At 34.4% G+C, this 10,409-nt stretch overlaps 1 pseudogene; it reads right to left on the reverse strand.

Moving 5' to 3' along the window:
* Positions 1–4,360: 4,360 nt before the first annotated feature.
* On the reverse strand, positions 4,361–10,054 carry LOC130887678 (heat shock protein HSP 90-alpha-like; annotated as a pseudogene).
* Positions 10,055–10,409: the final 355 nt, after the last annotated feature.

The following is a 10,409-nucleotide window of genomic DNA, read 5'->3' on the forward strand; positions in this document are numbered from 1 at the left end:
TTAGTTCATTGTGTTATTAATTTACAAGGGTCCTAATTCCTCCCTCAACTACAGATCATTTTTGTATTCTCCCCTACAAATAGCTGAGACTGTGCTTAATTCTATCGGTTTTATCTTCTTTTATTCACCTAATTTCCCATGATTGTAATCTCCTTCCTACACCAAGTTTACACATTTTTCCTATTCAGTATATTAAGGCAATCCTCAAACCTTCATATATTCACCACCTACATGTTCGGTTGTCAGTTTCGAAGACTGTGGGTCTTATCTTTCCTGGCCTCTGCTCTCAAGTTAGATTACATTGTTTTTTTTAAGGAGAGACAGGTAATGCAGGCAGGACTGCCTAAGGCTGCTGTCATTTTCTTTCCCTGAAAAAAAATGACACCATCCAAACTTTTAAAGAATTCAAGAACTTTTATACTTTCCTTCTGTACATTTTCAATCAAATAAATATATTTAGAATCTCAAAATACAACTCTCTGAAACTTCTAACAGCCAAAGGCAGGATTAGATGTGTAATAAAAATCCCATTCCAAATTCTAACTTAGACAAGGATTAATTACAATGCTATAGGGAAGTCAATTAACACTTATTTATAAGACTTGGTTTCCTCATATGTAATATAGAATAAGTATTTCTGACTTTCAAATTTATTGTGAGACTTAAGATAAATTTGGATCAAGCATTTAACTTCAGACTTTAGAAATGTCTTTTCCCAGAAATTAAGATATGGTCACTGTGTGTGTATAAAAACCTTGTGACAAAGACCTAATAATTAGCAGAATTTCAGAGGCAATGTGCTGTCACTAAAAAGCAATCTTTTCTCAATGATTACTAAATTATATGTTCTTTTTCTACAAGATCATTAGTTCAGACAATATTATACATTAGGGAAGATAAATTCATATAAATCTAAAGAAAATGAATATTGCTCTATTATAGAAATCACTGTAACATTTTTCCATATAACCTATGTAAACCACTTGTCTAATCTAAGCAGAACCAATCTCACAATAATGAAGAGACATTGGCTATTTACCTTAAGTAATTTGTGCATTTGGTTTTATTCTTTTTTTATTTAATTTAATTTTGTTTTCTGTGCATTGTTTTTTTTTTTTTTTTTTTTCTGGCTCTCAGGTCCTTTGGAACTGGAATTACAGGAAATTGTGGGCTGCCATGTGGGTCCTAAGATGTAAACCTGGGTGTTCTGGATAAGCAGTCAATGCTCTTAACCACTGAGCCATTTCTCCAATTCCTGATTTTATTATATAAGCAGATCACTAGCTGGATAATATTATTCTACTAGTCTTTCAGATAAAAAAAAATTTGAAGTACAGATATATTAAAGTATTTATGCAAAGTCACAAATTGTAAATTATCAGCAGGGAATTAAACATTAGTGCCTGGCCCCTTCTCTCAGGTGTAATGCACCCACCAACCAACTTAATTGTGAAGGCTGTGTTCTGTTAACAGTGAATTAAGGAATTGTTTTTATACAGCTTTCTTAGGATCTTAGGGCAGTGGTTCTCAACCTTCTAATGCTGTAGTCCTTTAACAGAGTTCATTATGTTGTGGTGATCCCAATCCATAACCTTTTTCTGGTTGTAACTTCATTAAGTTTTTTATTGTTATAAATCATAATGCAAATATTTTTGGAGATAGGTGTCTGCCAAAGTGATTGCTATGCAGAGTTTGAGAACTGCTATCTTATCGTCACTGCACGTGCACACACACACAACACACACACACACACTTATTCACACAAAAAACATTCATTCACTTATCTTCATGATAAAATCTGTAAGCAGGAAGACAATGTTGAGACGTAGTGGGGAAACAAGTTTGGAGACCCAGCTCTCTTTAGTTTCTGCATGGATTTGTGAGCAGTGCTCACTGTATTAATATATTTCTTTTGTTTAAGGAAAATGAGTTACAAAACCAGTCTTGTTGCCATCATTGTGAGCTCAGGACTTTGGGAAACATTTTGGGAGGTGATAGTCAATTTGTATTCTTGGACTTTTAAAAAGATCTTTATTGAGATAATTTCTATACACTGATATTGGAAAAATGATTGAAACTAGGGAAACTGAACTTGGATATTTGTTTGACTCTTGGCACAATAAAAAAGAAAAGAAAAGATGTGCTGATTTTCCTCCAAACTGTCTAATTCATCTTCTCTTCAAAAGGAAGTAGACAAAGAAATGGGATGACTGCCTTGTCAAGAGCTATAAATGGATTGCTTGGCTGATGTTTCTTCTTTTAAAACCTCTTTGGAATCTGCTAACAGAGAGCAAGATGTAGATAAACCCAAATAAAAGCAAACTAATGACTGTTTTTTGAATTTGCATTTACTTTCCTTATGATGTGCACACTCTGGCACCAAGGTCTGTTTCCATGGACATGTCTGCCCATTAGTATTTCAAGGACAATGGCAGACTGTAGCTTTGTGTTCATTTATGGCTTTGAGTTCTTTGGAAATTGCTCCTCTTTGCAAACATGCTTAAGATGACTGTGGGACTGACTTTGTAAGAACACTGACATGATAATGAACCTGTTTGATTCAGGGACAGGAAGAACTGTGGGATCACATTCTAAGTGAAATTACAATATGCAGTGGAGAATTTGAAATACTGCCATAGAGAGGACAGATATTGAAGAGCTCGACCTGCCCTAATTTCCGCTACTTAACCTGAGAGGCTCAATTAATTCAGTAGCATTACAAAAAATGGCACGGAGGAAATTTTTACAAACATAATAACAAGTATAAACATATGTCCAAAAAATAGTCTCTCTGCCAGCAAAGTAGCATATGGTATTTTAAATTCAATATAGATGAGTTGCAGGTAAAGACTCGCATGTTTATTTTATTTGTTTCCATGCACTTCTCACCATGTGCTCATTATTCCCGAACTCTTCAAGAGCGCCCTATCTGTATACTACTCAAGTCAATGTTAACACATTGTGAATAGCAGTCTGCCCTTTTGCAGGACTTTTGTAGTTTCTGATCATTAACATTTACCTCGTGGGGTCTTCATGTAAGAAGATATGTTTGCATCTTGCTATAACCTTGTACTCAAAGCCCCCGTGTGGATGCAGACTTAAAAGGCTTCCATCTAGGAGTTTTGACTATGTTTAAAGATGAATTTGTCTTACAATAAAGTAACTTTTGAGAGCAAGGTAAGAGGATTTCTAATCATTTTTAGGAACATTTAGTTAGTTTTTACTGGGTCTACACGCTTATAAAATATCCTGTATGTGAAGTATGTTACAACTTATGAACATTCTTACGATGAGGCATATACCCAATTTTATTTTTTTTTGGGGGGGCGGTTGTTTGTTTTTATCTAGATAGGGTTTCTCTGCATTGTGCCTGATGTCCCGAAACTTTCTCTCTTGACCAGACTGGCTTTGAAATCATAGAGAATCTCTTTTGCCTCTCAAGTGCTGTAGTTAAAGGCAATCACCACCACTACCTGGCAAATTTTATATTTTTAATGACCAAGAAAAATTGTATTACAAATTTGGTGAGATAGTTCAGCAGGTAAGGATACTTGCCTCCATGCTGAAAGACTTAAGCTCAATTCTGGTTTTTATATGGTAGAAAGACACAATGACTCTAGAGAGTTGCCCTCCAATTTCTTCTATGGCTAGCATGTATAAACAGACACACGGGCACAGAAATACATATTAAATGCATATAAAATTGTTATAATCCCAACTTTTTTCATACATCTTTATTTAACTGTTCTGTTTTTTTTCACAATTAATTATTAAATGATGCCTGATTTCTTTTCTTTTTCTCATCTGTATTTACCTTTTAAAGCAGAATGAGATTGGGCGCTATATTTCCACTCACAGACCTTGCTGAGTAACAAGACCTAGGAAAGCTCAGGGTTTTGTTCCCAGTACTTTGAAAAACAAGTCACATGGGAAATTCCTCTGCTGTTTCAGTTTGTCTACTTACTTCTAAGACTAGCACCTGCAGAATTAAGTATAATAAATGAAAAATTTTAAGACATAACTCAAGCCATCTTAATTTTTTTCTTTTAAGCATGAAGCTATATTTCAGAAAATTCCAAGTAACAAATTGTTTGGTGTAATAAGGAATCCAGCTCGACAGCTAAAATCTTCAGACCACAAAGTTAATAGGTTACATTACCTCTTACAACAAATGTTCTTACAACCTATTGAATCAAACCTTTAGTATCAAAGTATCACAAAGTAAAAAAAATTTTTATCTTTCCCTTAGTTTTCATGCCACATGGATGTTTTAAAAGTTAACCAAAATGAACAACAATTCTTGGAAATATATTATCAGAAGAAATAAAAGCAAGCAGCAGACAGATAATTGTGGTGAAGCTTACTCTACTTCTTCCATGTGTGATGTGTCGTCATCTCCTTCCAGGGGTGACATTTCTTCAGTTACAGCAGCACTGGTATCATCCACAGTAGAATCATTTTATTCAGTACCTAGACCAAGCTTGATCATCCTGTAGATCCTGTTAGCGTGTGTCTGGGGATCTTCCAGACTGAAGTCAGAAGACAGGAGTGCAGTTTCATAGAGCAAGATGACCAGATTCTTTACCGATGAATTATTCTTGTCAGTGTCTACTTTTTGCCATAGGGTTTAAATAATGGATTGATCAGGTTTATCTCCAGGTGCTGTCATGTAATCCATCGTTGCCTTTGAGGGCTTGAGCTTGCATGATTCTCTCTGTGTTTGCTTTCCACCCACATGTGATTGTGACAGTACAGGATGGGGTGCCACCAATGAGTTTGATACAACCACCTTCTCAAACTTTTTCTCCAAAATATCAAAACTTTGCTGAAGTTTTCTAATTTTTAATTTTTGCCTTCCTGTTTCTTTTTCTCCTCTTCATTTCCTGGAAGTTCCAGCCCTTCTTTGGTAACTGACACCAAGGTCTTGCCTCCAAGTTCCTTTAGCTTTTGCACACAATATTCATCTATGGTCTCAGTCATATGGATTACTTCTAAATTATGCTTTCTGAGACATTCCACAAAGGCCAAATTAACAACTTGGTCCGTAGTCTCACCTGTAATAAAGAAGATGTGTTTCTGGTTTCCCTTCACTCTGATGCAATAATTCTTAAAAGAAACACCCTCATCTCCAGAAGCAGATATGTAGTATCGCAACAGCTCTGAAAGCTTTTACAAATTTTGATAGTCTTCTTGAATTCCAAGCTTTATATTTTTTAAGTTTTTAATTGCTCATAAAACTTTTTGTAGTTCTCTTTATCTTCTACCAGTTCTAAGCATTTCTTGACCCAGTTCTTTCTGATAACTTTCAAAAATTTGCTTTGTTTCAACATTTCACAGGAGATATTTAGAGGAGAATCTTCAGAATCCACCACTCCTCTAATGTCATTCAGATACTCAGAGATTAACATCTCAAATTATCCATGATGAAAACTCTGCACACGAACAACTTGATGTTGTCTTTTTCTTTCTGTTTTCAAGCAAATCAAAAGGAGAACATCTTGGGACAAAAACGAGGATGCCTGAAAATTTTAAGCACTCCTACGAAAAAAATATCCAAGGGTTCTGTGGAGTTCTGACACCTCCAAAAGTTAATTTCATATACCATGGTTAAAGCTTAGTTATATAAAATTGCCTATATATTAGTGTCAAATGCAAATAAATGTGTTCTTTGTCCTTACATCTGCACAACAGAATATAAATTTCAAAGCTCCCCTAATAACCTTAATATTTCACATTTAAGTAGACTATCTCACATAACTTAACAAAATATTGAATAAATGGATGTCAGTTGAAGCCAACCAAAACATATGTACCTAAGAAGATAGGCACCATGTTCCTTTCTCATACAAGAACTCCTTCTCCTTACCATCTAAGATTCACTGCCGTGGAACTTTGGAAATAGCATTTTCGAGTTTCTGTAGAATACAACTTTAAACCTTGTTTTGATGCCTATAGAGATTATGTGCAGATTTAAAAATTCTTGCCTTCTAGTTATTTTTTTTTTCATTGTTGGCCATCCCATGCAGAGATTATGAACAGATTCTCATTCTGAAACAAGATGTTAGCATAAGTGTGCATTTTAAAATGGCTCATAGTAAGCAGTCATAGACACTTTTACTATGTAGGGATTGTGAAGATTATAGAAACTTACACATTTTTATTATAATAATTGCGTGACTAATTTGATGATATTTCTGATAAAAGTTTTTCTAATTGCATATATGATAAATCTTAAAGATAGTGCCAAAGAAAAAAATTACTATTTTCTTTTTTGGTGACATTGTACTTACATTTATCTAAAAGTGATTGCATTTTTTTCTGAATTATTTGTGAAGTGAAATTTATTTTACAGATTAAAGATCTTTATCTGAAAGATAAAGAAAAAAACACAGTGAAGGATGCTGACTTGGAGAATTGCCCCTTCCTTTCACTATTTTTCTTTCTCTGTTTCTCAGAGTAGAAAGTCTTGTTTCTTTGTGGAACCTTTGATCAAAAAGAATTTATCCTGTGGAAACAATTGCTAGAACCAAATAACACATCCACTTCACCATTCTAAACAGTTTGAAATTGATTTTCAAGTTTCCAGAATGAACTCAAAAGTGAATAGAAAATAGAGGAAAACACACAAACAAAGCTTACCCCAAAATGTTTATTTTTAAAATTGATAATTTCTGAACCCATGTGAGTTGAATTTATTTTTAAATTATCTGAAAGTATTTAAGCATAAAAATGGTTAAATAAATATTTGGTATCAAAATGTCCTATACAAATAATTATGTCTTTTCATGCCCTAACCCCTTCTTAAAAGCAATGGAGGATCAATGCATTCTCTTCTGCCTAATATCACTGAAAAGAGAAAGTTCTGGAAGTATATCAATATGGCTGAAAATCCTTAGTCCCATGTTTCTATTTCAATGACTTCATACCTCCCTGGCTCTCACGTATAATATGTGTATTATGGTCCTAATTTTCTTGATATAAATAATTCTCTTACAAGTTTTCTGTCAACATATTTGGTCAAGAATCTAGAAGTCTCTGAAATCACTATTTCATACATGTAAAATTTCAATTATTTCTCAATATAGAGCACATGTACTACTGTGAGAAGGGTTCTCCATGCTCCTCAAGATTTTAAGAGTATCTATCATCCTTCCTATTTCAGTCTCTTCTTCTTTTAAACTGCCTACCTCTCAACTGGTGTGTTTAGATTTATGTGTCACACTTAAAGTTCATGTTTTGGGTTCTGGCATCCTAAACAGTAGAACAAAGAAATATTGAAACCTCTGAGAGTTCAGTGTGTTTCAAGATCAATTGACATTTAACTTCAAAAGGGATTAAGGTATTAGTCTATCTCTGTCTCTCTCACTCACTCTCTTTCTCATGTATGTGTTTGCGTGTGTGTGCACACGCACACATGTGTGCATATGTGTAATCATGAAAGGGTTTGCAAAGGATTGTCATAAAATCCAGATTTCAGCCCCCGAGTTTCCTTTTGAATTTCTAATTAAGATATGGTCTGTCTTCTTCACACTCTTCATTCCTCCACCCCTGGAGTTGTCGTCAGATACTATGCTTCTCTGTACGTACTGTCATCTCAAATCTTAAATTAAATAAGCTTTCTTATCACTAAATTGAGCAGTCATAGGAATTTTTTTAATAGGGATGAAAAATGAACCAATAAATCTATCCTAGCTTATTTAGTTTTCATTTTTTCTTTTCTCAATAAGTACCACAGACATAACATAGTCATTTTCCCTTCAATAACTTCTAGTTGCCTTTTCTCCACTGCCACTCATTACTCTTCAATTTTCATTATTTGAGCAGTACTCTACCAAAGAGTTGGCTACGTAAATCCCTTATTTAAATATCCTTCCTAATCTTAGGAAAATATGTGCATTTGTTTTGAATGGTATTAGCACATTTTTGTCAATGTTTGATATAAGAATCTATCTGGTGCAGTTTGTTGTCTGATTTCTACTCACTGTTCATTTGTTATACATGTCCGAATAATGAAGGGGTACTTTCTGATTCCAGGAAATCATAGGCAGTTTTCCTAGGTTGTAGTTTAGTGACAGATGTCACAAATGCAATTTTGAAACATACAAGACCCCCCTACCCCCCACCCAGGCCACAAACTTTCTTTCTGTAATCACTGCATTGATGACTCACTTTGAGAGTGTGGACATTAAACCTTAAACAAAACATTTGGAACTATGTTTGCAATAGTTGTATCTTGGTCACATTCTTTTTTCAAAAACTCATGATATATCACATCATTTGAAATTGCACAGCAAGGTAAGGAGCTAGCAGATGAAACAGGTAAATAAAAGAATTAAGAACAAATGGCTTACTCAGTAATGTATTTTAAAAAAAAATCAGAACAAGAAATTAAAACTCTTCCTGATAGGAATAGGTAAGAACATAATGTTCTTGAATTTGGGACATGATCTATGATAGGATTTGATAAATAGAAGCAAAGTTTCGTCCATGGAAAAATGATTTTATTCATTGAGATTTAAAACTTTTGGTTTTTATTTGGTTTAGCCACAATACATTAAAATTATTTTTTATGAATAAGTTCATAAGTGAAAAAATGAGGTGGTGATTTCAATTATGTATGAGTTTATAGATTTCCTGTTATTTAAAGATGAAATAATACCAGAAGAGAAAACAAAATTAGTAAATTAACTCTAGGCACTTTTTATAAATGAGGCAGTTGACTTGCTGGAAATGCATACTGATTTTAAGATGTTTTTATTTAGAAGTACTTGGTAATATGATCTTCAGCAATGATGAGCAATTTAGCTAACATTTTGTTTAGAATATTGATAGTTCCTCTAGACATTTTAAATTTTTTAATCTTCTTTTTAAAGAATGACTAAGGTAATAAATAGTCAAATATTTTTGTTGTGTTGACAACATATTAGTTGAATAAAGACTGAAATCCTGGACGTTTTATAGGTGTGTTATCAAATAAATATAATCACAATATGGTAGTTTATATGTAAGAAGTCGCACTATTAGAAGCATGACTTTTTATAGTAGGTATGACATTGTTCGAGAATGTGTGCTACTGTGGAAATGGCTTTTGAGGTCTCATATATGCTCAAGCCACATGGGAGACAGACTGGTTGATATGCCATGCAGACATAGTTGGAGTATAGAGTTTATTTAGTGGGTTATGGAGAGGGAAGGGAAAGAGAGACGGGGGCAAGGGGAGTGGGGGAAGAATGGAGAGAGGCAGAAGCTGGCTCTACAGAGGATGGACACAGAGAGCGGGGAGGCTGGAAAGGAGATGGTGGAGATCCACTTGCTTCAGCAGAAGTGGGGGGAGGTTGGGAATGGGCAGGGTTTGTCGCTTAAAGGACAGGGTATCCAGGTGACAGACCAGGCCAGCAGATTACAACATTCCCATTAATTCTTTTTTAATATTAAAAAGGCAGGAAGTTAGGTGTTGCATGTTGAAGTAATTGGGACAGTAGATTCCTCATGCTGCTTCCTGATTATTTGTGGATATCAAAGTCTTTCTTGGGGGACCTGAGATAGTTGGGTGCTGGTTACATCCTGAGGTGGCTGGTCACTTTACTCCTATCCAGGATTTGTGGTGTGGAACTGTCTAGTGTCTCTTGGACCTGGCAAGGTGTTGGCAGAGCAGACAACAAAGCTAAGTTTAGGAAGAAAAAAAAGTTCAGAATCAGGAAATTTAGAGAAGTGTATCTGACCTGTTTAAGGTGGATCCTTTAATTTGGCTCCATGTAACACACAAGAATTTTGAGTTTGTAAAAACAGAACTTTTAGACACATATATTGTATAAACAATAACTTATTTATTTCAAAATCACTGACAAATGTTTTTGCACAATGAAAAGTATCTTTAAGACTATGAAAAGCATCATGAAAGAGAAATTTGATGACTTGTAATTGTCCTCACACCTTTATAACTTGGAGGTACACATTTTAATGACTTGCATTTGTATATCTTAAGACTATGAAAAGCAGTGTATGAGAGAAATTTGATAGTTTGGACTTGTCCACTTACCTTTATAACTTGCATGTACACATATTAGTAACTTCCACGTACACACATTTATAACTTCCATTTGTATATCTTAAAACAAATTCTTTGGAACATATTAAGAAGTTATACTGGAATTTGGTGAGGTTATCCTTTTAAATTGACAAAACCTCTCAGCTTTCAAACTGCTTCATAGATCTTTGAGAAGGATAAAATTTTACTTGAGGAGTTATTGATTATAAAAACAAGAGAGAACTTACTCGTTTGTCTTCCTAAAGCCTCTCCTCAGGGTCTTCCATGGCTATTGAAGGTTGTATTTGCCTTTTGCAGTTTAGCACAGGGCTTGCCAGGTTTTGGAAGATCCTTTGGGTTAGGAAATCTCTAGGAAGACAAA

This window comes from Chionomys nivalis, chromosome 15, assembly GCF_950005125.1.
Source record: "Chionomys nivalis chromosome 15, mChiNiv1.1, whole genome shotgun sequence".
In the NCBI taxonomy this organism is placed as follows: Eukaryota; Metazoa; Chordata; class Mammalia; order Rodentia; family Cricetidae; genus Chionomys; species Chionomys nivalis.